The 19525-nt window shown below is 43.7% G+C and overlaps 1 long non-coding RNA gene across 1 annotated transcript in view; it reads right to left on the bottom strand.

Annotated features, from left to right (window-relative positions):
- LOC117282260 overlaps positions 1 to 19525 on the bottom strand; it is a 114829-nt gene continuing 95304 nt past the window's right edge. Inside the window, exon 3 of the long non-coding RNA XR_004512953.1 lies at positions 1 to 107. This is a non-coding gene — a long non-coding RNA (uncharacterized LOC117282260). The remainder of the gene's footprint in view (positions 108 to 19525) is intronic.

Genomic DNA, 19525 nt, shown 5'->3' with positions numbered 1-19525 from the left:
AGGAACTCACAAGAACTTCCGTCAAGGCGAGACACGAGCCCAAGAGCTCCTGGAGTGTCTCCCACTTGCCAGCCCCGTCGGTACAGTGAATGGCTGCCGCTGGAAACCTGGAGAAACGAAAGTATAGATTAAGTAATTATGTATCAACTGCAGAGGTCACGTCAATAGTCCCTACTCTACACGAAATGAATCGAGTTCACACACTCACAACCCATTTCTCTGAGATTCATTGTAATATTATACTCCCATCTAAGTCTAGACTTTTTAGTAGGACCGCCCACTTCGTCCTCCTTGACTAACTTCACCATCCTTATTATGCAGTCTTCTCCAACCTCCTGTCACTTCATACCTCTTTGGTCCAAATATTCTGCTCAGCGCCCTCTTCTCAAACACCCTCAGTCTATGTTCCTCCCAAAATGTTCGAGACCAACTTTCATACCCATACTGAACCATATGTAAAATTACAGTTTTGTATTGCAATATCCATTGCTAGACAACGGATTGTTAAAACACGTTTTGCGGCAACGAACACGTTTGGAGGAATCAAAGAGATGCCCGAAATTAACACAAGATTCCGAGAAAATGGTTTCATGAAACACAGTAGCGGAATATCTGGAAGCCATGATCTCTATTAGGGTCGCGTGGAAGTTACAAAAGGCAGTGAATTCATGAATTCAAGCAGCAGAAGAGATCAGTCCGAGATTAGTGATAGATTCGCAAGACACGCGGTGTTCAGAAGGAGTTCGATAGCCCTTATAGTTTCTTGTAATTTTAAAGTGCCAATAAATCCAATCTTCAAATCCAGAATCCATTATTATTTGTCACGCAAACGCCTTGTACATTACAGTATATTCATATTTTTAAGCTATTAGACAGCAAACGAGAAGACAAAAGCTTCTGAACTGAATGGTAGCAAGCATTACCCGAATTCAGTCTCCTCTAAATTTTGTCCTGAATAAAATTTTTATTTGTTTCTGTCGTTTTTAAACATTTGAACTGAGCCATATTTTCAAAGGATCGCACTGCTATCTTTATGTGATGATTTTGCCCTGCATTTTGATGACAAGACAGAAATATATACAGTGGAACCTCACTTAACGAGCATAATTCGTTCCAGAATCTTACTCGTAATGCGAAACACTCGTGAAGCGAAATAATTTTTCCCATATAAATTAATGTAAAATATGATAATGTGTTCCATGCCGAAAAAAATACTCAAAAAACCTTATGTATAACGTTTATTCAAAAAAAAATTATTTATACGTGGTTAAGGAGCGTGAATCATCTTCATCTTTTATTCTATGCGGAATGAACCAACCTAGAATCCGAATTAAGATTTGCAGGAAAAAACAAACAAAAAAATCGAAATAATTAGTTTATTATTTATGATACATATCTAATTAATTTTTACTAGAAAGCTGTCTAGAGACATTTGTTTTTGCCGACGCTTCAAAATTTGGTGAAAATACGACAGAGCATTATCATTAAATAAATTTGTAGAGCGCATAGACACTGCTTTATTAGGGTGATGCTTCTCAATGTACGATGCAAAAGTTTCCCATGCTTTCAGCATTTCTCTTATTGCGCCAGAAGATTGTTGCTTTTCTGTTACCTCCTCCTCCTCCTCTGACAAACTCTCCTCCACAACTTCTTGCTGTGAAACACAATGCAACTCCATAAGCTCTTCGGTGGTCAGATCTTGGCTGTGCTCTTCCACAAGCTCATCAATATCATTGTTATCCACCTCCAGCCCCATGATCCTGGCCAAAGACACAATCTTGTTGACTACAGGATCAACAGGTACTATCTCAAACTCCTCAAAGTCACATTCGACAACGCTCCTCGGCCAAAGCTTCTTCCTAGCAGAAGTGAGGGTTCTCTTGGTAACCCCTTCCCACGCCTTTTCGATCATCTTGAGGCAGGCAACTATGTGGAAGTGATATTTTCAGAACTCTCTGAGAGTGAGTTTGGTCCCTTCAGTTACCTCAAAACAACGCTCGAAGAGTGCTTTAGTGTACAGCTTCTTAAAGTTAGAAATAACCTGCTGGTCCATAGGCTGGAGTAACGGAGTGGCGTTGGGAGGCAGAAACTGGATCTTGATGAATTTAAATTCTTCAAGTAGGTCATCTTGTAGGCCTGGAGGATGGGCAGGAGCGTTGTCCATAACAAGCAAGACATGGAGTGGCAGATTCATCTCAAGCAAATATTTTTTCACAGAAGGACCAAACACTTCATTGATCCAATCAGTAAAAATGGTCACATGTCACCCAAGCCTTGTTGGAGCTCCACATCAGATTTAGCCTGCTCTTCTGGACTTTACACTTCTTGAAGGATCCTGGAATTTCTGAATGGTAAACAGGCAGCGGTTTAATTTTCAAGTCTCCGCTTGTATTGCCACAAAATAGCAGGGTGAGACGGTCTTTCATTGACTTATGGCCGGCCAGTGCATTATCCTCTGCTGTTATATAGGTTCGCTTCGGCATCTTTTTCCAGAAGAGACCCGTCTCGTCACAATTAAAAACCTGTTGCGGCAGGTAACCCTCAGAATCTACGAGCTTCTTGAAGTCGCCGATGAAGTTCTCTGCTGCCTCTGTGTCGGAGCTTGCTGCTTCACCGTGCCTTACACCGCTGTGGATCCTGGTTCTTCTCTTAAACTTCTCGAACCACCCACCGCTTCCTTTAAATGCTTTTCCTTCGGCCGTTGATGCTCCTGGCGCCTTCTTAACGAGGTCGGCGAAAATCACTTTCGCCTTCTCACAGATGATGTTCTCGTTATTAGTGTCGCCTTGCAATTGCTTTTCGTTTATCCATATGAGGTGCAACCCATCAACATCGTCGAGAATACGTAACCGTTGCGTGGATATTCTTGTCACTCCCTTTGAAGCATCTGTCTCCTTAATCTTGTCCTTGTTCTTGAGGATAGTGCAAATTGTTGATGTAGACCGACTGTATGTGCGTGCTACATCAGCCATGCTCACACCTCGTTCTCGCTTTTCAATGATTTTACGTTTCACTTCTACGATTATTTTTATTCTCTTATGGCTATCTTTTTTCGGCTTTTTCTTCGGGGATATTTTTGCAAGGGGCACAAAAAATCACAAATAATATGTCTGAACACAAGTTTGGAAAAATGTGTGATCACAAGCGACACTAAGAGCTAGCGGAACGAGTGCTAAACACAGACTGATGTAGCAAGCGCACAGTCCGGGACTTCCCCTCTCGTCACTCGTTATGCGAAACGTCACTCGTTAAGAGAGTCATTTTTGTACATTTTGTTTTGCTCGTTATGCGAATTACTCGTTATGAGAGGTGCTCGTTAAGCGAGGTTCCACTGTACTTGAATTTCTCTGTGTTTACCTCATAAGAATAGGTTCTTTAGATTAACTGTTTAAAACAAGATTCTTCCATCTATATGAAATGAGAACAGTTTTCCGTTAGAATGTGGAGGCCCGTCCATAAGTGCCACAGCAATCCAACTGCCCCACTCAAGTGCATGCTGTATACCGGGTAGGAAGATCCGAGCGCCAACTGAGGTCGGTTTGCACCCACAAGGCCCTAGTTACTTGCGCGCAGTGTTCCGCTCCAGTACCGTCTATAGTGTTCTGTTCAGTTGCCGTCTGCAGTGCTCCGTTCCAGTTATCACCTGCAGTATTCCGCTCCAGTATCGTCTATAGTGTTCTGTTCATTTACCATTTTCAGTGTTCCGTTCCAACACCGCCTATATTGTTTTGTTCAGTTACCACATGCAGTGTTCCATTCCAGTACCGTCTGCAGTGTTCATGGCAGTACCGTCTGCCGCTGTCCTGCTCTGTGCGCCTACAAACAAACCCTTTGACACTCTGCACAAAACAGAGCTAACGATCTCACTATGATGCTGCTGATTGCAGAGTAACGTCTCAGCTGCCAACTTCTCACGGCTGCCAGACACAAGAAGTCTTATAATTTTGCACGCTTGCAGAATTCACAATCCGATTTCATATCCCACCCATCCTTTCTCCCTCGCCCAGTTTTCATGTCCTCTGTGACCGGGCTGGTGGCAGAAGCAACTGACAAGTGTGACCCAGAGTGCGCCTCGTCTCCGGTGCTTATGGAGATGAATGGATCGAGGTTCGCTTCCATTTATAAATATCACAGCCTAAATACCGGAAGCCTATCACGGTGGCCCCGCGGTCTAATGCATGAAATGTCTTCGCCGGCTTGAACACTGGGATCGTGGGTTCGAATCCTATTGAAGGCTTGAATTTCCATTTGTGTTAACTAGCGGTCTTGCGACGGGCTGATCCCCCGTCCAAGGAGTCCTACCAACTGTCTTAGATTAAGAAGTGAAACGAAGCGTTTCACGCACGCCATATGCTCCAAGCGGGAGCAACACAAGAAGAAGAAGAAGAAATACCATACGATATATATAACTATAGCAGGGGCTCCTATTCCTGGAGGATGGACTCCTGAGCTTCACGCTTCTCAGACGATCCGAACCAATCGGCGCAACATTTCCTCGCAATCTGAAACTCTGGTGCGGCATGCTCACGCTCATCGACACGTCGCCGTTAAACAAGAGAACAATGAAACCATCTACCTGGTACCTCTGAAACAGTAAAGCTTGTGAACTCGAACGGGTCACGGGCTGCCCTAACGGAGGTTCCTCGTAATTTCCGTGTCTCGCCACACAAACGCCGCGGTAGTACCTACAAACAGGCCACGACCGCTTCCTCGTGACTGAGAGCGCCGCTACAAGCTATGCACGATACACAATAATGACCGCTGCGTGCACACTCACTGCCACAGGAGCCAAGGTTACACAGCGGGTTGGCTGTTTCCTCGCAGTCGGGAGGGCCTGGTTCAAACCCCGGCTGAGGACATATATCCTTAAACTAGGCCACTACCGCATGGAAGCCGTGCGGAATTTGCTTTAGCTCCTGGTATGAGCTATTTGAGCTGGGCACGTGGAGTGGGGGGGGGGCAGACAAACCATAAACACTGTGCGTGGGCCAGTTAACACGGCGGCCCTGCGACGGTTTTAACGTATACAGAAGCAACAAGTTCATCATAAAAGTAAAAGAGTTGCAGACTTGGGGACTACATACCTGTGCAATTTGGTAAGTAGGAACTGTGAGTTTTGCTCGGGAACACAGGGTGATTTACTTGGAGGAGTCCCGAATCAATCACTGCAAGTCACGCAATAATTTACAGATCGAAATGTAAAACTGGCATCATCGTATACTTCGCAACACTGCGCATGCTGCCTGCCTGTCTACAGGCTGCAACATTTGCGAGAAAGGAGCGTCCTGTCGGCCTGTGTCTCCAAGCGAAGGAAAACCTATTTCGCATCTTCTGTAACCCAGTTATCCCCACGTCTACCGAGGTATGTAGTCGCCATGTTTCGTTTCCAGCGGTAAGTTAGTGTGCATTTTCTAATCATTAGGGCTCGGATTTCTATGACCTAAAAACTTTGAAAATATGCATGCATTTATGCCCTAAAAATGGCAAAATATGACAGAATGGCCCACAAAAAATAAGTAAATATTTAACAAAAATTCCTAAGAATGGCAATTTATTAAGAAGTTTACAAAGTTATTTTGTCCTGAATAAATATCTTTAAGCTCTGAAGCATCGATCACAGCACATTGCTGACCCCATAAAGAGAGAAGCTGAATGGCGTTTTACTGAAAAGTGTACAAAGTTATTTTTTCTGAATAAATGTCTTTAAGCCGTGAAGCATCCATCACAACACATTGCTGACCCTGTAAAGAGAAAACATGAAGGAAAGTATTGGTTAGTTTAGAGTGAAAAGTAAAGTAAAGTGTGCTAATAGTTGCAGGTAAATAATTTGTACAGTACCTTAATCTTCCTTTTCAGCAGAGTTGCACCGAATGACAACATGCATTTTCAAATTCCCGAACTTGAGGACCTCCGATTGTCACTAACAATGGCCTTGTATTTGGAGAAACTCCTTTCTACGTCGCAAGATGTCACAGGGGCATACTTAAAACAAGTCAAATCACTTGCGTCAAGTTCTAATTCACTGTTGTCAAATTCAACTTCTTTGCCACAAAGAATGTCAGAAATTGTACACAGTGTTGAATATCCAGGATTTCGTTGGAGCACATTTTGTAATTTTGCACTAATTTTCACAGCAACTTCGCCCTGTGCTTGATGTAGTTCACTTTCAACTTTCTTAACAATTTGTAATGCATTGCACATTTGCATGCCCACAGCTTCAAGTCTAATGATGGATTTTGATATCACACTGAAATTTGATTTTATATACGCTAGATTTCTTGACGTGGTTGATGAAAACAAATTTTGTGCAGTTCGAATTGGAGACGAATCATCTGTCAAACTTCATGAAGATATTTTCAATCACACTGTAGTGTGTGCAATAATAATCTGCAGCATCGAGCCAAGTCCCCCATCGTGTTAGAATAGGCTTAGGGGGAAGGGGTAGTGATGGAGCCTCTCCTTTAAACTTCTGCAATCGAAGTGGAGCCTTAACAAAAATTTTCTTCCCATTTGCTATTAATTTATCTACATCAAAGTAGCTCTCTCGCACCTCTTCTGCTACCCTATGCAGAGCATGTGCGAGACACGTTGCATGAATCATTTTGGGATACAGTACCTGAAGTCCCTTTGCTGCCTTTATTTACCATATATGGAGTGGCATCCATTAAGAAGAGCAGCACATTCTCTCGTTCTACCTTATTTGGCCACAGCAAATTCATCGCATTGTCGAAAACAACAGTGATGGAAGTTACTCACTTTTTCCAACACCTCACATGCCAATAGGAATATATCTCGAGGCTGGTCATCTTTCAGTATACCAACAACAACGTTCGCTTCAAATCTACCACTTACGTTGGTAGTTTCATTGATAGACACCCATATTTTATTATTTCCGACACAGTTTCTTATTTTATTGACGGTAACATCGTAGCAGGAAGTGAGATAGTTCTTTCTTAATGTGGATTCGGTCGGAATGGGATGAGTTGTATATTTTTCGAGGAAGTTTCGGAAACTAGGTGTATCTACTTTATGTAATGGAATATTTGATGAAACCATCATAGTACAAAGATCCTTTGAAAACTCGGAGGCATTTCCTGATTTTGGTGAACTGGAGGATGACTTTTCAAACAACAATCGCTGTCTACTTTCCGTGGTAATTTCTCTGTTTACACAGCTTCTATGTGTAGCTGTATTGCAGTGTTGTTGCACCGTAAAACGTTTGTCTGCCGTAACTTTCACTTCACACGTTTTGCAAAATAAAATTTCTCCGTCAGTACTAAAATATTTGTCACCAAACTCTTTAATAAAACCACGCAACTTCACGCTATTAGAGCACTTGACTTCAGGCATCTTGAAACTATACAGAACAACTGGAGTTATGAATACAGTACTGTAATGGACGGGTTTCGGAGAGAGGGTAGAAATTTTCCGCTTTGTGGATGAAAAAATTTTTTCACCAATATGCAAGAAACAAAGTGGACTTCAGGTATCACTGCAGTGGAGGAGAAAAAGAGACACAGACAGACAGACAAACAGAGGCAGAGGTGGCAATTTCTCTTTTCAAAGTGGTTGATTCCACGCCAGGTCAAGAACTGTTACCCTTCACACTGTACAGTATTCCTTCAAATCCCGTTACACAAGGCCAACTATTTCTAAGAAATGAAGTTCCAAATAACATCGTTGCCAATACTTGCAAAGATATTTCTGAGCAATAAGTGAAACTCGCCTAAAATATGACCAAAAATATGATTTTATATCACTTCGGGCCCAAATATTATCTAAAGCTAAAATATGGTTCAAATATGCATTTATATGACCAATAAAAACCGTATTTTCGTGTTCACAGGAGTCAGAAATGCGTTTATATTTAATTATACATGTGAAAAGATGCCAGGATAAAAATGTGACATGTCATAGAAATCCGAGCCCTACTAATAATTAATTCGGAGCCTGCTCCGAATGAATCATCCTGTATCGTGCTAGATGTTTCCTGCTGGCGAGAGCCAAGCGGTGCAGTCCCCAGTGCGTACGCGCCGACATCACACTGCACTTGCGTCCCTTCAGGCTGACGGGCAGAAGCAAAAATTAGATTAACGTCAAGAAGTGGAGAGCTGCTTCTTCTGGTACTGAGCTATCCACCTAATGACTGCAGACAGCCAACACTCACAGCTCCTGACATCGTCTGAAAGCTCAGATATGCCCCTTCAGTGGGTCATGAATATTTTAAAAATAAAGGAGACAATGTCACGATCGAATGTGCATCACTCCTGCTTCATATTCGGGATATCCCGGGTTCGTATCTGAGCCCGCAGATTGGATATCCTCACTGACGTCTTCTGTCGTTATCTTCAGTCCGTCCAGGCAATGTACCAAATTAGGACACGATCACTTCAAATTCATCCCACCATTCGACGCTACACACTATGAGTTACTCACAGCGTCATTAAATGGGCTACTAAACTCATAATAATAATAATAATAATAATAATAATAATAATAATAATAATAATAGGTAACATTATGTCTGGGTTTAAATAATTAAGCACCACGTTAGGACTACGTGTGGAGGAGTGGAGGTATAGCTCCACCATACTTGATCTCGGCAGTAGGAGTCGAGTGGTCAGCTTCACGCCCTAGCCGCCTTGCCGCGAGGGAAATCGCCCCCGGTTCATATTTGATGGGAGGCTAGGTGGGCCCCAGAGCCGGTCTGAACATTATGGACGTTATATGCTCCTGTCGAGAATCCAACCCCGTCTCCTCGGACGTCCAGTCGCTACATCAACTGAGCTACCTCAGCTACAAGATCCCGCAGAACGAGACCCCACCCAGCCCCCTTTAATGTTAGCCCAGGCATGAACTGAGTGGGGGGAAGCGAATGTGGTTGTAACAAAAATAGTATAGAGGGGCGCTGGGCCCACATCAAAATGCACGATCGTTCCTGACGAGCAGTGGCGGACACGTGACTCGCCACTGGATAGCTGTGGTTTCGGAACTGGGTCACACAGTACATCTGCAGGCCATGTTGCTAACCACGCGCGGGGGTGGGAGGCACTAAACGTGGGCGCAAGTCATCTGGTGGAAGACTCGAGCGTACATTGGGCAACGCTAACCAGAACGAGGCGGCGAGCTCCTACTTACGCGACTGACTTACGAGAAAGTGTACTCCACAAACACTATATGTGTTCACATGTCTCTACTAAGTTTTCTCCGAAACATTCAGCGAGTTGCGTGTACAAACGCGCGTAGGTCTTCGTGTGAAGTGTCCGGTATTGCTGTCCGATTTTAACCGATCCTCCATGTACATCAAATTTCATCAACATCCACTCAGCGGTTCTCTAACTGGTTAAATCCGGACAGACGGACAAACGCGGCATATTCTGACATCTTTTCGTCGCACAAGATGAACTCTGAACCGATTCCCGACTCTAATTCAAGACGACTGGTTAACGCTTTTCTTTGTGTTTAAATGGAAAGCTTGTCATTTAAAAAGGTCTCAGATTAATTACGTAAGGGCTGTCTGTAAGTTCTGTACGTTCCGAACTTCTGTCGGGCAGTAACAGAACAACTGTTCATCCCTGAACCGATCTGATATCTTGCGGTAACAGCTCGCCATTCACTTTAGACAGGCGACAGTTTGCATAATGCCCAGCTCGTACCAACTCTAACAGGCAGAAGAGCAAGAGGAAAGGGCACCTGAGGTTACAGAACACGGGATAACCTCGACAGAGTTCACGTACAAATCCTGACGCTATATTTAAGGTTTATTCGACCTCAAACAATAAAACAGTTCACGTAACAAGTACATTTGTCAGCATACAGGTCTTAACCGAAACGCAGCCAACAGAGATCCACTGAAAATGTGGCACAGTTCAGATATTTGGGATCGACGGCAGCAAATCGAAATTTTATTCAGGAGATTAAAATGACATAAATTTCGAGTAATACTTGCTACCATTCGATCTTCTCGTCTGTTGCATACAAACACAAAATTATCATTTTCCCCGTGGTTCTGTATTGGTGTGAAACTTCGTATGTGACATTAAGGTAGGAAAGTAGAGTGGGGGTGTTTAAGAACGCGGTGCTGAGGTGAATATTTGGACCGAAAAGGGATGAAGTGACGGGAGGTTGCAGAAAACTGCATAATGTGAAGCTTCATAACTTGTACTTTTCGACAAGTACAATTAGAATGATCAAGTCGAGGAGAATGAGATTGACAAGAATGTAGCACGAATGGGGGAACTGAATGCATAAAGGATATTGGTAGGAAAGCCAAAAGGAAAGAGGCCACTAGGAACACCATGAAGTATAAGATGGACCTTAGAGAGATAGCACTGGGGTGGTATGGATTGGATTGGTCTGGTTCAGGGTAGGGACCAGTGGAAGGCCTCTTGTGAACACGGTAATTAATTCTCGACTTCCAGGAAACGAAAGAAATTTATTGATTAGCTGAGCAACTATACGCTTCTCAAGCACGGCTGCGCTCCACTGAGAGAGGGCAGACCCTCAAAATCCACAACATTCGAACTGCCGTCAAATAAGTTTAACTCTCTAAAGCACAGTGTTAACTATATGTTTCAATCGTTTCACCACTAAGAAAACGCTACATTCTGCCAGCAGAGTGTGTTCCGCATGGTTCTCACAATAAACAGCGACTGTTTCCCCAAACAGCATTAACCGGTTGGGCTTTGTAGCGGAGACGTAATGTGTTTCCTGTGGGGTACAAACTGCTTTCTTATATATGATTTGGAAGTGTATCTGTGTGTTCCATATGGTTCTCACAATAAACAGCGACTGTATCCCTAAAAAGCATTAACCGGTTGGGCTTTGTAGCGGAGAAGTGATGTGTTTCCTGCGAGGTACGGACTGAATTCTTACATATTATATTCACGAACTTCGTCTTACAACCCAGCTCGCCTCCTCTCCTGTCACTTCCCAAACCTTTACCCTATCTGAAACGCACCTCTACCAGTAGGGCGAGCAAACACTGCCTGTGAACCTTCAAAGACGAAAATCTTTTCTGTCAGCCCACCTAAGTGTGTTTTCTCTCACTACCCCTCCATTTTCCCTTCTTCTTCAAGCTTCAAAGGGTTAGAAACCAAACTTCCCAATGACAACAAACACAACCGCTTCTTCTTGCATTCAAAAGGAGTGTGTACAGCGCAGTGTTGAGTAGTCTGCTGTCATTACACGAGGCTCTGATGACGGTACTACAGGACGGAGTCATGTAACGTGATTGTAATGATTGTTAAGGGGCCCATACACGTACGAGTCTGGCTCGCGAGTCCGACTAGGCTCGGGTTCCAATGAGCCAAACTAGTATTCTTCCTACTTTCATGTGTGTATTGTTATTTGTGTTGTGGTCTTGCTCCTGTGACTGCGTGTGTTATACTGCTGAGTCTGCTGGGTATGTATAACACACGCAGTCACAGGAGCAAGACACAACACAAAGCACAATACACACATGAAAGTAGGAAGAATACTCCGATAGAAGAAGATAGGTGTGACTCGAGTACTGAGATACGACATACGGATGACAAATCCAGAACAGTTTTAATATTTAAATTTATCATTATATATGACGAATATATATTTTAGTTATTTTAGTATAAGGACAACAGGGCAAGCAATGAAGTAGTTCGACGTACATAGAAAAGCACCTGAAGATGGCACTTTGGTGCTGAAACATGTAGTGCAAGAGAGAAGAGTAAGGTGAATAAATGTATGCACTGTAAGACGATCAGAATAAATCATGGAGATAGGATGTCATATATAATACTAAAAGATCGCTGGTGTGATATAATTGTTATGAAGGTTCCTGCCCGAACAGAAGATAAAATTGACGACATAAAGGATAGATTCTATGAAGAATTAGAACATGTATTTGATAAATTCCCGAAGTACCCTAAGAAAATTTTGTTAGGAGATTTCAATGCCAAAGTAGGGAGGGAAGACATTTTCAAACCAACAATTGGGAATGACAGTTTGCATGAGATTAGTAATGATAATGGAGTTAGAGTAGTAAACTTTGTCACATCAAAACATCTTACTGTCAAAAGTACAATGTTCCCACATCGTAACATCCATAAATTTACTTGAACATCTCGTGATGGGAAGATACACAATCAAATAGACCATATTTTGATAGATAGGAGACGGCACTCAAGTATACTTGATGTCCGATCATTCAGGGCAGCAGACTGTGATACTGACCATTACCTGGTGGTGGCAAAGGTTAGGGAAAGACTGGCAGTGAGCAAGCAAACAACACACAGAGTTCACATGGAGAGGTTCAATCTCAAGAAATTAAATGAGGTAGAGGGTAAAGAGCAGTATCGTGTTAAAATCTCAAATAGGTTCGCAGCTTTGGAAAACTTGAAAACTGAGGTGGATGTTAATAACAACTGGAAACCTATTTGAGAGAATATAAAAATGTTTGCCAAAGAGGGTCTAGGTTATTATGAACCGAAGAAGCATAAGCCATTGTTCGATGAAGGATGCTCAAAATTATTAGGTCAAAGAAAGCAGGCCAAATTGCAATGGTTACAGGATCCAAACGAGTTAAATGGGGATAATCTGAACAATATAAGATGTGAATCCAGCAGGCATTTCAGGAACAAAAAGAGGGAATATCTGAAAGACAGAATTGATGACCTTGCAATGAACAGTAAGAACAAGAACATAAGAGACCTGTATAGAGGAATAAACGACTTTAAGGGGGTTACCAGCCTAGCAGTAACTTAGTGAAGGATGAGAATGGTGATCTGCTTGCAGATTCCTACAACATTTCGAATAGGTGGAGGAACTACTTCTCTCAGTTATTGAATGTACACAGGGTCAGTGATGTTAGGCAGACAGAAACCCATACAGCTGAGCCGTTAGTGCCTGATCCTAGCCCTTTTGAGGTTGAAAGTGCTATTGCAAAATTGAAACAGTATAAATCGCCAGGTAGTGATCAAATTCAGGCAGAACTTATTCAAGCAGGAGGTGAAATATTACGTTCTAAGATTCACAATCTGATTACTTCTATTCGACATTACGGAAAACTGCCTGATCAGTGGAAGGAGTGTATTATTGTACCAGTTCACAAGAAGGACGATAAAACTGGTTGTAATAATTATCACTGCTATCAACTTCATACAAAATTTTATCCAATATTCTTCTCTCAAGGTTAAGTCAATATATAGATGAAATTATTGGGGATCATCAGTGTGGGTTTCGACGTAACAGATCAACTACAGATCAGATCTTTTGCATTCGTCAGATACTGGAGAAAAAATGGGAGTACGATGAGACAGTACATCAGCTATTCATAGACTTCAAGAAAGCCTATGATTCAGTTAGGAGGGAAGTATTGTACAATATTCTGATAGAGTTTGGGATACCCATGAAACTAGTTAGGTTGATTAAAATGTGTTTAAACGAAACGTATAGTAAAGTCCGTGTAGGTAAACATTTGTCTGATAATTTTCCTATCCAGAATGGTCTAAAACAAGGAGATGCTTTATCGCCACTCCTTTTCAACTTTGCCTTAGAATATGCAATTAGGAAGGTCCAGGGAAACCAGGTGGGACTGAAATTAAACGGGACACATCAGCTGTTGGCCTATGCCGATGATGTGAATCTACTGGGTGATAATGTAGATACCATAAAGAAAAACACACAGACTTTAATTGACGCAAGTAAAGAGGTTGGTCTAGAAGTAAACACAGAGAAAACTAAGTATATGTTACTGTCTCGTCACCAAAATGCAGGGCAAAATCATGACATAAAGATAGGAAACAGATGTTTTGAAAATGTGGCACAGTTCAGATATTTGGGAACAACGATAACAGATCGAAACCTGATTCAGGAGGAAATTAAGAGGCGACTGAACTCGGGTAATGCTTGCTACCATTCAGTCCAGAACCTTTTGTCTTCTCGTCTGTTGTCCAAAATCATAAACATGAGAATATACAAAACTATAATTTTGCCTGTGGTTCTGTATGGGTGTGAAACTTGATCTCTGACATTAGGGGGGGAACATAGACTGAGGGTGTTTGAGAACAGGGTGTTTAGGAGAATATTTGGACCAAAGAGAGATGAAATCACAGGAGGTTGGAGAAAACTGTATAGTGAGGAGCTTCATAACTTCTACTCTTCTCCAAGTATAAGTAGAGTGATCAAGTCGAGGAGGATGAGGTGGGCAGGTCATGTAGCACGAATGGGGGAGACGAGGAATGCGTATAGGATATTGGTGGGAAAGCCAGAAGGAATGAGACCACAGGGAAGACCAAGGCGTAGGTGGGTGGACAATATTAGAATGGATCTTAGAGAGACAGGATGGGTTGGTATGGATTGGATAGATCTGGCTCAGGATAGGGACCAGTGGAGGGTTCTTGTGAACACGGTGATGAACCTTCGGGTTCCATAAAATGCTGGGAAATTCTACAGTAGCTGCAGAATTGGCGGCTCCTCAAGAGGGGCTCAGCTCCATGAGTAAGTAAGTAAGTAAGTAAGTAAGTAAGTTCAGTAATGAGGACCTGTTACAACACAGGAAGTAGGTTCGTATAAGGGGCCGCGACTATCTTGACAGAGCTATTTAAATAGGGTAGGCTGTATAAAAAAAAGCACAAGATTTAAGGACCTTCACTCAGAATTTATATTGAAACTATCAGCTGAAATAAACTAATGTAAGCTACTGTGCAGCCAAAGATACTACCGTACTAATCTGTTGATCACCATTCTGTTTTGAAATGATACTTTCCCTGGCCCATTGAAGTAGTCAACATACATATCTCGACTGGCAGCCGCTTCCGCATTAGGAGTCACCTGGCGCACACTGCGAATCGTATCAAAACGACCTTGACGTGGCTCATTCCTCCAGTCGCCTTCAACATTTGCGTCTTCTAAATCTTCTCTGTCCAACATTGAACCCGGAGTATACTGGGTTCCATGGTTCCTTCTAAGAAAGTTGTGTAGAAAGACACAAGCCATCACAAAGTCATCCACTTTCGACGTCTGCATATTAATCGTTGTATAAAAAATACAAGTAGTTTTTGAAGCCTTCAGGTCTATCATTTGCAATAAGTTCAATAAATTTAAATGTGTCTCTACTTAACAACGAGTTCTTAGCCCATATTTCCCTCCTTTTTCTTTTCTTTTTTCTCCCGAACACACCGAATTCACCTAGTATTATCGCCGCTACTGCAACTTGCTTCGATGAACTCATTCTGGATACTGAAGTGTACGAGCAAAGTTGAGAGTCAGCTCATGCGTGTGTGGTGAAATTAATCCGAGCCCGGCTCCCGAGTTAAGCTCGCCGAGCCGGACTCGCGAGCCAGACTTGTACGTGCATGGGGCCCTTTAGGCTTGTTCCTTATTGGACAACACTCATGACTCAAGGTACGCGGGTTCAAACCCGGTGGAAGTCGTGGAATTTTTAAGGGCGGAAAAATTCAGGGAACAAGTCCTCTGGGAGGGACTTTATGCCGTGGGTCCCGTGTCGTAGCTTTACGTCACGTAAAAGAACCTCATGTCTCCAAAGGAGGCCACTGAGCTAAATTAAGGACATTTCCGGCCCAACAGTAGTCTCTAACGCCTCTGGTAGATGGGGGAAGCACTGAGATACCTCTGAGACAGTAGAGGCCGACATCGCTGGCTGAGTAGGGACTGATGGTAAGCACCAATACCGGTAGAGTATAGAGGCTGGTAGAAGATTATAGGGGGACGCACAATAGATCAAACTGGTCACGGCGCATGGGGAAACCCACCCTCTCCAATAATAATAATAATAATAATAATAATAATAATAATAATGTTGGACAACACAGCATCACGGTCGAGATGTGTGGATGAAGGGGGCTAAGTCACACGAACTGCTCAGAGGCTGATGAACGCTTGTGCGTCTCTGTTCTCCAGACGCGCAATGGTGGACCTAGGCTCGCTGGTGATACCTGGCGCCGGAAGGCCGTACCATTCCTCACGTACAGCGCTCCTTCCCTCCCCTCGCCAGGAAGCCCTTGTCCCTTAATGACTTTCAACAGACTGAAAGGGCGGACGCCATTATTTTGCCTTTTTTCTTTTCGCCCCAACTGCTGCTACGCATGATGCCAGAAGGTCGGGTAGGGTGGGTGGGTGTGGACAAGACATTTGTCACCCTGTTCTCTGCACCCCAGTTCCTTGTGCTTGGCCCCAGTGCGAGTGAGGGCTGCGTCATGGCAGGGCCGTACTACCGGGAGTGATCCCTTCGATGCAGAAGTGCAGCGTCTTCACAAACAAGTTAGGAAATCCACGCATTCACCAATCCAGCTTCAATTATCTCAAAAACCGCTCGAATTTTGAGGGGGGAAAAACTGCACTCGGTGCAAAATGTGCGCTTCAATTTAGTCTGGAACTTTTGTCCGAAACATGAAATTCAGCGAGTTAACACGCGCAGGTCTTCATGTGAAGTGTCCGGTATTGCTGTCCGATTCCTTTCCTTCTTTTTACTGAAACTCGAGCCACACGATAAGATTCAGCAAGAGTCTCAAAATCTCAACAAAATTCGTTCGAAGATGCTAAGAGGCGCTACATGCGTAAAGAGGGGACAGCCATGGCCAGGTAACTTCTCGCAAACTTCCGCAGCGAAGCGCTGTCCCACTTCACCAATTTCAAATTGTCACGTGGGAGAGTGACGTCAGACTGAAGCAGTCCTTCCACTTTATCGTGTCAGCTTCGCGCGGCCCACATGTTGATGTCATCTTCTCAGAAAAGCTGTCGGGCCGATTACACGGCTCAAATAGGCTACCCTTGCAACCGGCAAACGAAGTGTGCTGCCCGAGAGCAGGGGAATGTAGCCGGTTGGAGTCTCTTGCTGACGGAAGGCAAAGCATATTCGCAAGACACAATCACGGAGGATGTTACATGAGAACTATGACCGAAAGCAATACGTCGAAAAAAATCTCTGGTCGTGAGCCTCGATGAACTTGGCGCCAAGATGAACTGACTGTCGGTAAACCGTCACTCGCAAAGTAACTCTGCCTCTAACTCATGGCCCTTCCTTCGTGTTCTGTGCCGAACTGAAATTTATTAAGGTGTGAAGAACAGAGCTAAGACGGGCTTATAATGCGGCAAGAACGTGGAACACAAGAACTGCACACAAAATTCCGGCTACGGAACGTCACGACACGAAGCTAGTACAGTGACCACTGATGGCGCGGAAGGCTATTTTGAAATGCATCAAGAAAACCAGTTTCGAGCTTCTCAAATCAATTCAAGTGTCCCTGAAGTCGATCCGTTTTGTGTTCTGAAGCTCAGAACCCGCGCATCGAACCTCTGCTGCCACATACTGTGTGCTCGAGTGACGTCACGAGCTCGGCATGATTAACATTGAGGTGAGCGTCAAGGGTTTTAATCAAGAATAAATCAATTTCCTGAAGCAAGAGTCTGCTTGGCTTATGATTACGGATAAAGTTTTAACCTCTAACATTTTCTGCGCTCTTGTTTAATGTTTCTTTATGAAAACAGGAAATTCTTATCTGAAAATGGTTTTAGTCGACCGATGTCAAGCCGTTCAGATTGGTTGCAGGTAATGGCCTGACTGCAGGCGAGTTTTGCAGCTAATGACCGGATAATGTCGCGATTAGTAGTAGGATGATTGATGGTGGGCGGGCGTCATCAATAAACAGTTCGCTCGCCTGCATTGCCGCAGGGTTACAATAAGGGATATGGGAAGAGTTGTGAAACTTTACAAACCACTGATGTGCCCGTTCTTTCCCGGGATATGGCTCCTTTCCTTGTCCACACTGCAGCACACAGGCCCACTGGCACGTCTGCTGAAAGTCAGGAATGGCTCTGCACACACGCCCGTTGCTAGTCATCACGCGATTGCCACAACAGACAAGCACGCAACAACATACGATCTGCTGGAAGCGGTGTTTTCTGTTTGATCCGTGCCGAGGACATATAACGAGGGCCAGCTACCATTACGAGAGAGTTTAGAGGCGGAAGTTAGAAGGCTATAAATTTGGTGTGAGATGGCCGTCAGCCTGCGAGGACGTGAGCCGGGGAGCAGAGAAACGTCCACTGTTGGAAGGCGTTACCAAGCAGAGTAGTGAACACCGTGACTGAGAACACTAGTCTGTGTGACAGTGATTCGTAAAGTGTAGTCACGAGTTATGTGTTAAAGTGTCCAATAAATATTGTCACGTGTAGGAGGGTACGCGTGACGAAATGACGGGTTCTAGTTTGGATGATTTGATTTATTAACAATTTGGTTACAAGCACTCTCTCAATTACACTCAAATCATAGCTCTACTGCTGACTTACACACACACACACACACAAGATCTTCTAATCCACTGTTGCATGCACCGTCGCACATATAAAGTCTTCGAAATCACATCTGACATCCTCACAGGCGATCTTCTGTATTCCTTGCTTCCTCTACTCTCAGATGCTCGTAACTCATACTCACACTGAATACTCAATACTCAATCCTCAATGCTGGATCAACACGTCAAAGTCGAAATCACATTGCGACTGACAGTCAGTCAGTCTGCCTGTCTTGGTGTCGTACCCCGGCTGGGGCTCATGATCATTCATTCATTCATCAGTAATCTGTCAGACGACAGGTCCACAGTCTCTTCCAAAACATTTCCTCCACTTAATGCGATCTCAGCTTTCTCCTTCAAATGAGAATATCCTCTCCTGTCCCCAAGGTCATTCAGCATCTTTTTTAGGTCTTCTTCTTCGTCTTCTGGTCACTTCTATCCGCCCCTCCAGTTTAATCTCGCATACATGGTATCTCTGTTTTTGGAAAGAGACTATCCAGGAAAAGTGATAATGTGGTAGTTTTTCCATTTCCTTTCCACATCGCAGTACAACAGCCGTTCAAACCACTCTGGTCACGCCTGTTGCTATATATATATATATATATATATATATTTTTTTTACTTTTTAAATGAAAGTTACTGTCCTGTCCATGTGGGGCGCCCTCTCTGACGAGAGGTCGGGTCTGTCATTTGTCAGTCATCTGGCTCAATACTGACGAATACTCTCGTTATGTAGCTTCCGCAATGACCACACAAAGATCAGCCTATTGCCCAGCAACGGACTCCATAGACAAAGTCAAAGTCACATTGCGACCGACGGTCATTCAGTCAGTAAGTCTTGGTGTCCAGATATTTATTACTGTTTGACAGTTATGGTCTTGTTTTTGTGGGGCGCCCTCTCTTATGACAGGGCGGGTCTGTCTTTTGTATATGCTGCTGGTCCTTGCCAGCGCAGTCTTTCTCGGGTCCGAGTCCCTTTGTACTTGCGACCATATTTTACTGTCTCAGATTTGAGACTTCCCTTTTCGTCCCCTCCTACGACTCGCAGGGTCACGGTGGATGCATTCGACAGCGCCTCCGCAGGGTGATTCCATAGACAGTCAGAGTCAGAGTCAGAGTTACATTGCGACTGACGGTCAGTCAGTCAGTCAGTCAGTCAGTAAGTCTTGATGTCGAGCCCCATTTGGGGCTCATGACCAGATATTAATTATTATCGTTTGACAGTTACGGTCTTG

This window comes from Cryptotermes secundus, unplaced genomic scaffold, assembly GCF_002891405.2.
Source record: "Cryptotermes secundus unplaced genomic scaffold, Csec_1.0 scaffold833, whole genome shotgun sequence".
Taxonomy (NCBI): Eukaryota; Metazoa; Arthropoda; class Insecta; order Blattodea; family Kalotermitidae; genus Cryptotermes; species Cryptotermes secundus.
This window is presented reverse-complemented; position numbering and strand designations above follow the sequence as displayed.